General features: G+C 45.1%; 1 protein-coding gene across 1 annotated transcript in view; it reads right to left on the reverse strand.

Annotated features, from left to right (window-relative positions):
- LOC106590977 (voltage-dependent T-type calcium channel subunit alpha-1H) overlaps positions 1–12,531 on the reverse strand; it is a 177,043-nt gene that overhangs the window by 163,846 nt on the left and 666 nt on the right.

Raw genomic sequence — 12,531 nt, forward strand, 5'->3', positions numbered from 1 at the left:
TAAAACTCTTCAACTGGTCAGTGGTTCTGTCCAACATCTAGAGGAGGTAAAACCCTTCAACTGGTCAGTGGTTCTGTCCAACATCTAGAGGTTAAACCCTTCAACTGGTCAGTGGTTCTGTCCAACATCTAGACGAGGTAAAACTCTTCAACTGGTCAGTGGTTCTGTCCAACATCTAGAGGAGGTAAAACACTTAAACTGGTCAGTGGTTCTGTCCAACATCTAGAGGAGGTTAAACCCTTCAACTGGTCAGTGGTTCTGTCCAACATCTAGAGGTTAAACCTTTCAACTTGTCAGTGGTTCTGTCCAACATCTAGAGGAGGTAAAACCCTTCAACTGGTCAGTGGTTCTGTCCAACATCTAGAGGAGGTAAAACACTTCAACTGGTCAGTGGTTCTGTCCAACATCTAGAGGAGGTTAAACCCTTCAACTGGTCAGTGGCTCTGTCCAACATCTAGAGGTAAAACCCTTCAACAGGTCAGTGGTTCTGTCCAACATCTAGACGAGGTAAAACTCTTCAACTGGTCAGTGGTTCTGTCCAACATCTAGAGGAGGTAAAACCCTTCAACTGGTCAGTGGTTCTGTCCAACATCTAGAGGTTAAACCCTTCAACTGGTCAGTGGTTCTGTCCAACATCTAGAGGTTAAACCCTTCAACTGGTCAGTGGTTCTGTCCAACATCTAGAGGAGGTTAAACCCTTCAACTGGTCAGTGGCTCTGTCAAACATCTAGAGGTAAAACCCTTCAACAGGTCAGTGGTTCTGTCCAACATCTAGACGAGGTAAAACTCTTCAACTGGTCAGTGGTTCTGTCCAACATCTAGAGGAGGTAAAACCCTTCAACTGGTCAGTGGTTCTGTCCAACATCTAGAGGTTAAACCCTTCAACTGGTCAGTGGTTCTGTCCAACATCTAGAGGTTAAACCCTTCAACTGGTCAGTGGTTCTATCCAACATCTAGAGGAGGTAAAACCCTTCAACTGGTCAGTGGTTCTGTCCAACATCTAGAGGAGGTAAAACCCTTCAACTGGTCAGTGGTTCTGTCCAACATCTAGAGGAGGTTAAACCCTTCAACTGGTCAGTGGTTCTGTCCAACATCTAGAGGAGGTAAAACACTTAAACTGGTCAGTGGTTCTGTCCAACATCTAGAGGAGGTTAAACCCTTCAACTGGTCAGTGGTTCTGTCCAACATCTAGAGGTTAAACCTTTCAACTTGTCAGTGGTTCTGTCCAACATCTAGAGGAGGTAAAACCCTTCAACTGGTCAGTGGTTCTGTCCAACATCTAGAGGAGGTAAAACACTTCAACTGGTCAGTGGTTCTGTCCAACATCTAGAGGAGGTTAAACCCTTCAACTGGTCAGTGGTTCTGTCCAACATCTAGAGGTTAAACCTTTCAACTTGTCAGTGGTTCTATCCAACATCTAGAGGAGGTAAAACCCTTCAACTGGTCAGTGGTTCTGTCCAACATCTAGAGGACGTAAAACCCTTCAACTGGTCATTGGTTCTGTCCAACATCTATAAGAGGTAAAACCCTTCAACTGGCCAGTGGTTCTGTCCAACATCTAGAGGAGGTAAAACCATTCAACTGGTCAGTGGTTCTGTCCAACATCTAGAGGAAGTAAAATCCTTCAACTGGTCAGTGGTTCTGTCCAACATCTAGAGGTAAAACCCTCCAAATGGTCAGTGGTTCTGTCCAACATCTAGAGGAGGTAAAACCCTTCAACTGGTCAGTGGTTCTGTCCAACATCTAGAGGAGGTTAAACCCTTCAACTGGTCAGTGGTTCTGTCCAACATCTAGAGGAGGTTAAACCCTTCAACTTGTCAGTGGTTCTGTCCAACATCTAGAGGTTAAACCCTTCAACTGGTCAGTGGTTCTGTCCAACATCTAGAGGAGGTTAAACCATTCAACTGGTCAGTGGTTCTGTCCAACATCTAGAGGTTAAAACCTTCAACTGGTCAGTGGTTCTTGCCAACATCTAGAGGAGGTAAAACCATTCAACTGGTCAGTGGTTCTGTCCAACATCTAGAGGAGGTAAAACACTTCAACTGGTCAGTGGTTCTGTCCAACATCTAGAGGAGGTAAAACACTTAAACTGGTCAGTGGTTCTGTCCAACATCTAGAGGAGGCTAAACCCTTCAACTGGTCAGTGGTTCTGTCCAACATCTAGAGGTTAAACCTTTCAACTTGTCAGTGGTTCTGTCCAACATCTAGAGGAGGTAAAACCCTTCAACTGGTCAGTGGTTCTGTCCAACATCTAGAGGAGGTAAAACACTTCAACTGGTCAGTGGTTCTGTCCAACATCTAGAGGAGGTTAAACCCTTCAACTGGTCAGTGGCTCTGTCCAACATCTAGAGGTAAAACCCTTCAACAGGTCAGTGGTTCTGTCCAACATCTAGACGAGGTAAAACTCTTCAACTGGTCAGTGGTTCTGTCCAACATCTAGAGGTTAAACCCTTCAACTGGTCAGTGGTTCTGTCCAACATCTAGAGGTTAAACCCTTCAACTGGTCAGTGGTTCTGTCCAACATCTAGAGGAGGTTAAACCCTTCAACTGGTCAGTGGCTCTGTCCAACATCTAGAGGTAAAACCCTTCAACAGGTCAGTGGTTCTGTCCAACATCTAGACGAGGTAAAACTCTTCAACTGGTCAGTGGTTCTGTCCAACATCTAGAGGAGGTAAAACCCTTCAACTGGTCAGTGGTTCTGTCCAACATCTAGAGGTTAAACCCTTCAACTGGTCAGTGGTTCTGTCCAACATCTAGAGGTTAAACCCTTCAACTGGTCAGTGGTTCTATCCAACATCTAGAGGAGGTAAAACCCTTCAACTGGTCAGTGGTTCTGTCCAACATCTAGAGGAGGTAAAACCCTTCAACTGGTCAGTGGTTCTGTCCAACATCTAGAGGAGGTTAAACCCTTCAACTGGTCAGTGGTTCTGTCCAACATCTAGAGGAGGTAAAACACTTAAACTGGTCAGTGGTTCTGTCCAACATCTAGAGGAGGTTAAACCCTTCAACTGGTCAGTGGTTCTGTCCAACATCTAGAGGTTAAACCTTTCAACTTGTCAGTGGTTCTGTCCAACATCTAGAGGAGGTAAAACCCTTCAACTGGTCAGTGGTTCTGTCCAACATCTAGAGGAGGTAAAACACTTCAACTGGTCAGTGGTTCTGTCCAACATCTAGAGGAGGTTAAACCCTTCAACTGGTCAGTGGTTCTGTCCAACATCTAGAGGTTAAACCTTTCAACTTGTCAGTGGTTCTGTCCAACATCTAGAGGAGGTAAAACCCTTCAACTGGTCAGTGGTTCTGTCCAACATCTAGAGGAGGTAAAACACTTAAACTGGTCAGTGGTTCTGTCCAACATCTAGAGGAGGTAAAACACTTAAACTGGTCAGTGGTTCTGTCCAACATCTAGAGGACGTAAAACCCTTCAACTGGTCATTGGTTCTGTCCAACATCTATAGGAGGTAAAACCCTTCAACTGGCCAGTGGTTCTGTCCAACATCTAGAGGAGGTAAAACCATTCAACTGGTCAGTGGTTCTGTCCAACATCTAGAGGAGGTAAAATCCTTCAACTGGTCAGTGGTTCTGTCCAACATCTAGAGGTAAAACCCTCCAAATGGTCAGTGGTTCTGTCCAACATCTAGAGGAGGTAAAACCCTTCAACTGGTCAGTGGTTCTGTCCAACATCTAGAGGAGGTTAAACCCTTCAACTGGTCAGTGGTTCTGTCCAACATCTAGAGGAGGTAAAACACTTAAACTGGTCAGTGGTTCTGTCCAACATCTAGAGGAGGTTAAACCCTTCAACTGGTCAGTGGTTCTGTCCAACATCTAGAGGTTAAACCTTTCAACTTGTCAGTGGTTCTGTCCAACATCTAGAGGAGGTAAAACACTTCAACTGGTCAGTGGTTCTGTCCAACATCTAGAGGAGGTTAAACCCTTCAACTGGTCAGTGGTTCTGTCCAACATCTAGAGGAGGTAAAACACTTCAACTGGTCAGTGGTTCTGTCCAACATCTAGAGGAGGTTAAACCCTTCAACTGGTCAGTGGTTCTGTCCAACATCTAGAGGTTAAACCTTTCAACTTGTCAGTGGTTCTATCCAACATCTAGAGGAGGTAAAACCCTTCAACTGGTCAGTGGTTCTGTCCAACATCTAGAGGACGTAAAACCCTTCAACTGGTCATTGGTTCTGTCCAACATCTATAAGAGGTAAAACCCTTCAACTGGCCAGTGGTTCTGTCCAACATCTAGAGGAGGTAAAACCATTCAACTGGTCAGTGGTTCTGTCCAACATCTAGAGGAAGTAAAATCCTTCAACTGGTCAGTGGTTCTGTCCAACATCTAGAGGTAAAACCCTCCAAATGGTCAGTGGTTCTGTCCAACATCTAGAGGAGGTAAAACCCTTCAACTGGTCAGTGGTTCTGTCCAACATCTAGAGGAGGTTAAACCCTTCAACTGGTCAGTGGTTCTGTCCAACATCTAGAGGAGGTTAAACCCTTCAACTTGTCAGTGGTTCTGTCCAACATCTAGAGGTTAAACCCTTCAACTGGTCAGTGGTTCTGTCCAACATCTAGAGGAGGTTAAACCATTCAACTGGTCAGTGGTTCTGTCCAACATCTAGAGGTTAAAACCTTCAACTGGTCAGTGGTTCTTGCCAACATCTAGAGGAGGTAAAACCATTCAACTGGTCAGTGGTTCTGTCCAACATCTAGAGGAGGTAAAACACTTCAACTGGTCAGTGGTTCTGTCCAACATCTAGAGGAGGTAAAACACTTAAACTGGTCAGTGGTTCTGTCCAACATCTAGAGGAGGTTAAACCCTTCAACTGGTCAGTGGTTCTGTCCAACATCTAGAGGAGGTAAAACACTTAAACTGGTCAGTGGTTCTGTCCAACGTCTAGAGGAGGTTAAACCCTTCAACTGGTCAGTGGTTCTGTCCAACATCTAGAGGTTAAACCTTTCAACTTGTCAGTGGTTCTGTCCAACATCTAGAGGAGGTAAAACCCTTCAACTGGTCAGTGGTTCTGTCCAACATCTAGAGGAGGTAAAACACTTCAACTGGTCAGTGGTTCTGTCCAACATCTAGAGGAGGTTAAACCCTTCAACTGGTCAGTGGTTCTGTCCAACATCTAGAGGTTAAACCTTTCAACTTGTCAGTGGTTCTGTCCAACATCTAGAGGAGGTAAAACCCTTCAACTGGTCAGTGGTTCTGTCCAACATCTAGAGGAGGTAAAACACTTAAACTGGTCAGTGGTTCTGTCCAACATCTAGAGGAGGTAAAACACTTAAACTGGTCAGTGGTTCTGTCCAACATCTAGAGGACGTAAAACCCTTCAACTGGTCATTGGTTCTGTCCAACATCTATAGGAGGTAAAACCCTTCAACTGGCCAGTGGTTCTGTCCAACATCTAGAGGAGGTAAAACCATTCAACTGGTCAGTGGTTCTGTCCAACATCTAGAGGAGGTAAAATCCTTCAACTGGTCAGTGGTTCTGTCCAACATCTAGAGGTAAAACCCTCCAAATGGTCAGTGGTTCTGTCCAACATCTAGAGGAGGTAAAACCCTTCAACTGGTCAGTGGTTCTGTCCAACATCTAGAGGAGGTTAAACCCTTCAACTGGTCAGTGGTTCTGTCCAACATCTAGAGGAGGTAAAACACTTAAACTGGTCAGTGGTTCTGTCCAACATCTAGAGGAGGTTAAACCCTTCAACTGGTCAGTGGTTCTGTCCAACATCTAGAGGTTAAACCTTTCAACTTGTCAGTGGTTCTGTCCAACATCTAGAGGAGGTAAAACCCTTCAACTGGTCAGTGGTTCTGTCCAACATCTAGAGGAGGTAAAACACTTCAACTGGTCAGTGGTTCTGTCCAACATCTAGAGGAGGTTAAACCCTTCAACTGGTCAGTGGTTCTGTCCAACATCTAGAGGTTAAACCTTTCAACTTGTCAGTGGTTCTATCCAACATCTAGAGGAGGTAAAACCCTTCAACTGGTCAGTGGTTCTGTCCAACATCTAGAGGACGTAAAACCCTTCAACTGGTCATTGGTTCTGTCCAACATCTATAAGAGGTAAAACCCTTCAACTGGCCAGTGGTTCTGTCCAACATCTAGAGGAGGTAAAACCATTCAACTGGTCAGTGGTTCTGTCCAACATCTAGAGGAAGTAAAATCCTTCAACTGGTCAGTGGTTCTGTCCAACATCTAGAGGTAAAACCCTCCAAATGGTCAGTGGTTCTGTCCAACATCTAGAGGAGGTAAAACCCTTCAACTGGTCAGTGGTTCTGTCCAACATCTAGAGGAGGTTAAACCCTTCAACTGGTCAGTGGTTCTGTCCAACATCTAGAGGAGGTTAAACCCTTCAACTTGTCAGTGGTTCTGTCCAACATCTAGAGGTTAAACCCTTCAACTGGTCAGTGGTTCTGTCCAACATCTAGAGGAGGTTAAACCATTCAACTGGTCAGTGGTTCTGTCCAACATCTAGAGGTTAAAACCTTCAACTGGTCAGTGGTTCTTGCCAACATCTAGAGGAGGTAAAACCATTCAACTGGTCAGTGGTTCTGTCCAACATCTAGAGGAGGTAAAACACTTCAACTGGTCAGTGGTTCTGTCCAACATCTAGAGGAGGTAAAACACTTAAACTGGTCAGTGGTTCTGTCCAACATCTAGAGGAGGTTAAACCCTTCAACTGGTCAGTGGTTCTGTCCAACATCTAGAGGTTAAACCTTTCAACTTGTCAGTGGTTCTGTCCAACATCTAGAGGAGGTAAAACCCTTCAACTGGTCAGTGGTTCTGTCCAACATCTAGAGGAGGTAAAACACTTCAACTGGTCAGTGGTTCTGTCCAACATCTAGAGGAGGTTAAACCCTTCAACTGGTCAGTGGCTCTGTCCAACATCTAGAGGTAAAACCCTTCAACAGGTCAGTGGTTCTGTCCAACATCTAGACGAGGTAAAACTCTTCAACTGGTCAGTGGTTCTGTCCAACATCTAGAGGAGGTAAAACCCTTCAACTGGTCAGTGGTTCTGTCCAACATCTAGAGGTTAAACCCTTCAACTGGTCAGTGGTTCTGTCCAACATCTAGAGGTTAAACCCTTCAACTGGTCAGTGGTTCTGTCCAACATCTAGAGGAGGTTAAACACTTCAACTGGTCAGTGGCTCTGTCCAACATCTAGAGGTAAAACCCTTCAACAGGTCAGTGGTTCTGTCCAACATCTAGACGAGGTAAAACTCTTCAACTGGTCAGTGGTTCTGTCCAACATCTAGAGGAGGTAAAACCCTTCAACTGGTCAGTGGTTCTGTCCAACATCTAGAGGTTAAACCCTTCAACTGGTCAGTGGTTCTGTCCAACATCTAGAGGTTAAACCCTTCAACTGGTCAGTGGTTCTATCCAACATCTAGAGGAGGTAAAACCCTTCAACTGGTCAGTGGTTCTGTCCAACATCTAGAGGAGGTAAAACCCTTCAACTGGTCAGTGGTTCTGTCCAACATCTAGAGGAGGTTAAACCCTTCAACTGGTCAGTGGTTCTGTCCAACATCTAGAGGAGGTAAAACACTTAAACTGGTCAGTGGTTCTGTCCAACATCTAGAGGAGGTTAAACCCTTCAACTGGTCAGTGGTTCTGTCCAACATCTAGAGGTTAAACCTTTCAACTTGTCAGTGGTTCTGTCCAACATCTAGAGGAGGTAAAACCCTTCAACTGGTCAGTGGTTCTGTCCAACATCTAGAGGAGGTAAAACACTTCAACTGGTCAGTGGTTCTGTCCAACATCTAGAGGAGGTTAAACCCTTCAACTGGTCAGTGGTTCTGTCCAACATCTAGAGGTTAAACCTTTCAACTTGTCAGTGGTTCTGTCCAACATCTAGAGGAGGTAAAACCCTTCAACTGGTCAGTGGTTCTGTCCAACATCTAGAGGAGGTAAAACACTTAAACTGGTCAGTGGTTCTGTCCAACATCTAGAGGAGGTAAAACACTTAAACTGGTCAGTGGTTCTGTCCAACATCTAGAGGACGTAAAACCCTTCAACTGGTCATTGGTTCTGTCCAACATCTATAGGAGGTAAAACCCTTCAACTGGCCAGTGGTTCTGTCCAACATCTAGAGGAGGTAAAACCATTCAACTGGTCAGTGGTTCTGTCCAACATCTAGAGGAGGTAAAATCCTTCAACTGGTCAGTGGTTCTGTCCAACATCTAGAGGTAAAACCCTCCAAATGGTCAGTGGTTCTGTCCAACATCTAGAGGAGGAAAAACCCTTCAACTGGTCAGTGGTTCTGTCCAACATCTAGACGAGGTTAAACCCTTCAACTTGTCAGTGGTTCTGTCCAACATCTAGAGGTTAAACCCTTCAACTGGTCAGTGGTTCTGTCCAACATCTAGAGGAGGTTAAACCATTCAACTGGTCAGTGGTTCTGTCCAACATCTAGAGGTTAAAACCTTCAACTGGTCAGTGGTTCTTGCCAACATCTAGAGGAGGTAAAACCATTCAACTGGTCAGTGGTTCTGTCCAACATCTAGAGGAGGTAAAACACTTCAACTGGTCAGTGGTTCTGTCCAACATCTAGAGGAGGTAAAACACTTAAACTGGTCAGTGGTTCTGTCCAACATCTAGAGGAGGTTAAACCCTTCAACTGGTCAGTGGTTCTGTCCAACATCTAGAGGTTAAACCTTTCAACTTGTCAGTGGTTCTGTCCAACATCTAGAGGAGGTAAAACCCTTCAACTGGTCAGTGGTTCTGTCCAACATCTAGAGGAGGTAAAACACTTCAACTGGTCAGTGGTTCTGTCCAACATCTAGAGGAGGTTAAACCCTTCAACTGGTCAGTGGCTCTGTCCAACATCTAGAGGTAAAACCCTTCAACAGGTCAGTGGTTCTGTCCAACATCTAGACGAGGTAAAACTCTTCAACTGGTCAGTGGTTCTGTCCAACATCTAGAGGAGGTAAAACCCTTCAACTGGTCAGTGGTTCTGTCCAACATCTAGAGGTTAAACCCTTCAACTGGTCAGTGGTTCTGTCCAACATCTAGAGGTTAAACCCTTTAACTGGTCAGTGGTTCTATCCAACATCTAGAGGAGGTAAAACCCTTCAACTGGTCAGTGGTTCTGTCCAACATCTAGAGGAGGTAAAACCCTTCAACTGGTCAGTGGTTCTGTCCAACATCTAGAGGAGGTTAAACCCTTCAACTGGTCAGTGGTTCTGTCCAACATCTAGAGGAGGTAAAACACTTAAACTGGTCAGTGGTTCTGTCCAACATCTAGAGGAGGTTAAACCCTTCAACTGGTCAGTGGTTCTGTCCAACATCTAGAGGTTAAACCTTTCAACTTGTCAGTGGTTCTGTCCAACATCTAGAGGAGGTAAAACCCTTCAACTGGTCAGTGGTTCTGTCCAACATCTAGAGGAGGTAAAACACTTCAACTGGTCAGTGGTTCTGTCCAACATCTAGATGAGGTAAAACACTTCAACTGGTCAGTGGTTCTGTCCAACATCTAGAGGAGGTTAAACCCTTCAACTGGTCAGTGGTTCTGTCCAACATCGAGAGGTTAAACCTTTCAACTTGTCAGTGGTTCTGTCCAACATCTAGAGGAGGTAAAACCCTTCAACTGGTCAGTGGTTCTGTCCAACATCTAGAGGAGGTAAAACACTTCAACTGGTCAGTGGTTCTGTCCAACATCTAGAGGAGGTTAAACCCTTCAACTGGTCAGTGGCTCTGTCCAACATCTAGAGGTAAAACCCTTCAACAGGTCAGTGGTTCTGTCCAACATCTAGACGAGGTAAAACCCTTCAACTGGTCAGTGGTTCTGTCCAACATCTAGAGGAGGTAAAACCCTTCAACTGGTCAGTGGTTCTGTCCAACATCTAGAGGCTAAACCCTTCAACTGGTCAGTGGTTCTGTCCAACATCTAGAGGTTAAACCCTTCAACTGGTCAGTGGTTCTATCCAACATCTAGAGGAGGTAAAACCCTTCAACTGGTCAGTGGTTCTGTCCAACATCTAGAGGAGGTAAAACCCTTCAACTGGTCAGTGGTTCTGTCCAACATCTATAGGAGGTAAAACCCTTCAACTGGCCAGTGGTTCTGTCCAACATCTAGAGTTAAAACCCTTCAACTGGTCAGTGGTGCTGTCCAATATCGAGAGGTAAAACCCTTCAACTGGTCAGTGGTTCTGTCCAACATCTAGAGGAGGTAAAACCCTTCAACTGGTCAGTGGTTCTGTCCAACATCTAGAGGAGGTAAAACCCTTCAACTGGTCAGTGGTTCTGTCCAACATCTAGAGGTAAAACCCTTCAAATGGTCAGTGGTTCTGTCCAACATCTAGAGGAGGTAAAACCCTTCAACTGGTCAGTGGTTCTGTCCAACATCTAGAGGAGGTTAAACCCTTCAACTGGTCAGTGGTTCTGTCCAACATCTAGAGGAGGTTAAACCCTTCAACTTGTCAGTGGTTCTGTCCAACATCTAGAGGTTAAAACCTTCAACTGGTCAGTGGTTCTTTCCAACATCTAGAGGAGGTTAAACCCTTCAACTGGTCAGTTGTTCTGTCCAACATCTAGAGGTAAAACCCTTCAACTGGTCATTGGTTCTGTCCAACATCTAGAGGAGGTAAAACCCTTCAACTGGTCAGTGGTTCTGTCCAACATCTAGAGGTTAAACCCTTCAACTGGTCAGTGGTTCTGTCCAACATCGAGAGGTTAAACCCTTCAACTGGTCAGTGGTTCTATCCAACATCTAGAGGAGGTAAAACCCTTCAACTGGTCAGTGGTTCTGTCCAACATCTAGAGGACGTAAAACCCTTCAACTGGTCATTGGTTCTGTCCAACATCTATAGGAGGTAAAACCCTTCAACTGGCCAGTGGTTCTGTCCAACATCTAGAGGAGGTAAAACCATTCAACTGGTCAGTGGTTCTGTCCAACATCTAGAGGAGGTAAAATCCTTCAACTGGTCAGTGGTTCTGTCCAACATCTAGAGGTAAAACCCTCCAAATGGTCAGTGGTTCTGTCCAACATCTAGAGGAGGTAAAACCCTTCAACTGGTCAGTGGTTCTGTCCAACATCTAGAGGAGGTTAAACCCTTCAACTGGTCAGTGGTTCTGTCCAACATCTAGAGGAGGTTAAACCCTTCAACTTGTCAGTGGTTCTGTCCAACATCTAGAGGTTAAACCCTTCAACTGGTCAGTGGTTCTGTCCAACATCTAGAGGAGGTTAAACCATTCAACTGGTCAGTGGTTCTGTCCAACATCTAGAGGTTAAAACCTTCAACTGGTCAGTGGTTCTTGCCAACATCTAGAGGAGGTAAAACCCTTCAACTGGTCAGTGAGTCTGTCCAACATCTAGAGGTAAAACCCTTCAACTGGTCAGTGGTTCTGTCCAATATCTAGAGTTTAAACCCTTCAACTGGTCAGTGGTTCTGTCCAACATCTAGAGGTTAAACCCTTCAACTGGTCAGTGGTTCTGTCCAACATCTAGATGTGAAACCCTTCAACTGGTCAGTGGTTCTGTCCAACATCTAGAGGTTAAACCCTTCAACTGGTCAGTGGTTCTGTCCAACATCTAGAGATAAAACCCTTCAACTGGTCAGTGGTTCTGTCCAACATCTAGAGGAGGTAAAACCCTTCAACTGGTCAGTGGTTCTGTCCAACATCTAGAGGAGGTAAAACCCTTCAACTGGTCAGTGGTTCTGTCCAACATCTAGAGGAGGTAAAACCCTTCAACTGGTCAGTGGTTCTGTCCAACATCTAGAGGTAAAACCCTTCAACTGGTCAGTGGTTCTGTCCAACATCTAGAGGTTAAACCCTTCAACTGGTCAGTGGTTCTGTCCAACATCTAGAGGAGGTAAAACCCTTCAACTGGTCAGTGGTTCTGTCCAACATCTAGAGGAGTTTAAATCCTTCAACTGATCAGTGGTTCTGTCCAACATCTAGAGGTTAAACCCTTCAACTGGTCAGTAGTTCTGTCCAACATCTAGAGGTAAAACCCTTCAACTGGTCAGTGGTTCTGTCCAATATCTAGAGTTTAAACCCTTCAACTGGTCAGTGGTTCTGTCCAACATCTAGAGGTTAAACCCTTCAACTGGTCAGTGGTTCTGTCCAACATCTAGAGGTTAAACCCTTCAACTGGTCAGTGGTTCTGTCCAACATCTAGAGGTTAAACCCTTCAACTGGTCAGTGGTTCTGTCCAACATCTAGAGGTAAAACCCTTCAACTGGTCAGTGGTTCTGTCCAACATCTAGAGGAGGTAAAACCCTTCAACTGGTCAGTGGTTCTGTCCAACATCTAGAGGAGGTAAAACCCTTCAACTGGTCAGTGGTTCTGTCCAACATCTAGAGGAGGTAAAACCCTTCAACTGGTCAGTGGTTCTGTCCAACATCTAGAGGTAAAACTCTTCAACTGGTCAGTGGTTCTGTCCAACATCTAGAGGTTAAACCCTTCAACTGGTCAGTGGTTCTGTCCAACATCTAGAGGAGGTAAAACCCTTCAACTGGTCAGTGGTTCTGTCCAACATCTAGAGGAGTTTAAATCCTTCAACTGGTCAGTGGTTCTGTCCAACATCTAGAGGAG

Source organism: Salmo salar, chromosome 12 (assembly GCF_965601325.2).
Source record: "Salmo salar chromosome 12, fSalSal1, whole genome shotgun sequence".
Lineage (NCBI taxonomy): Eukaryota > Metazoa > Chordata > Actinopteri > Salmoniformes > Salmonidae > Salmo > Salmo salar.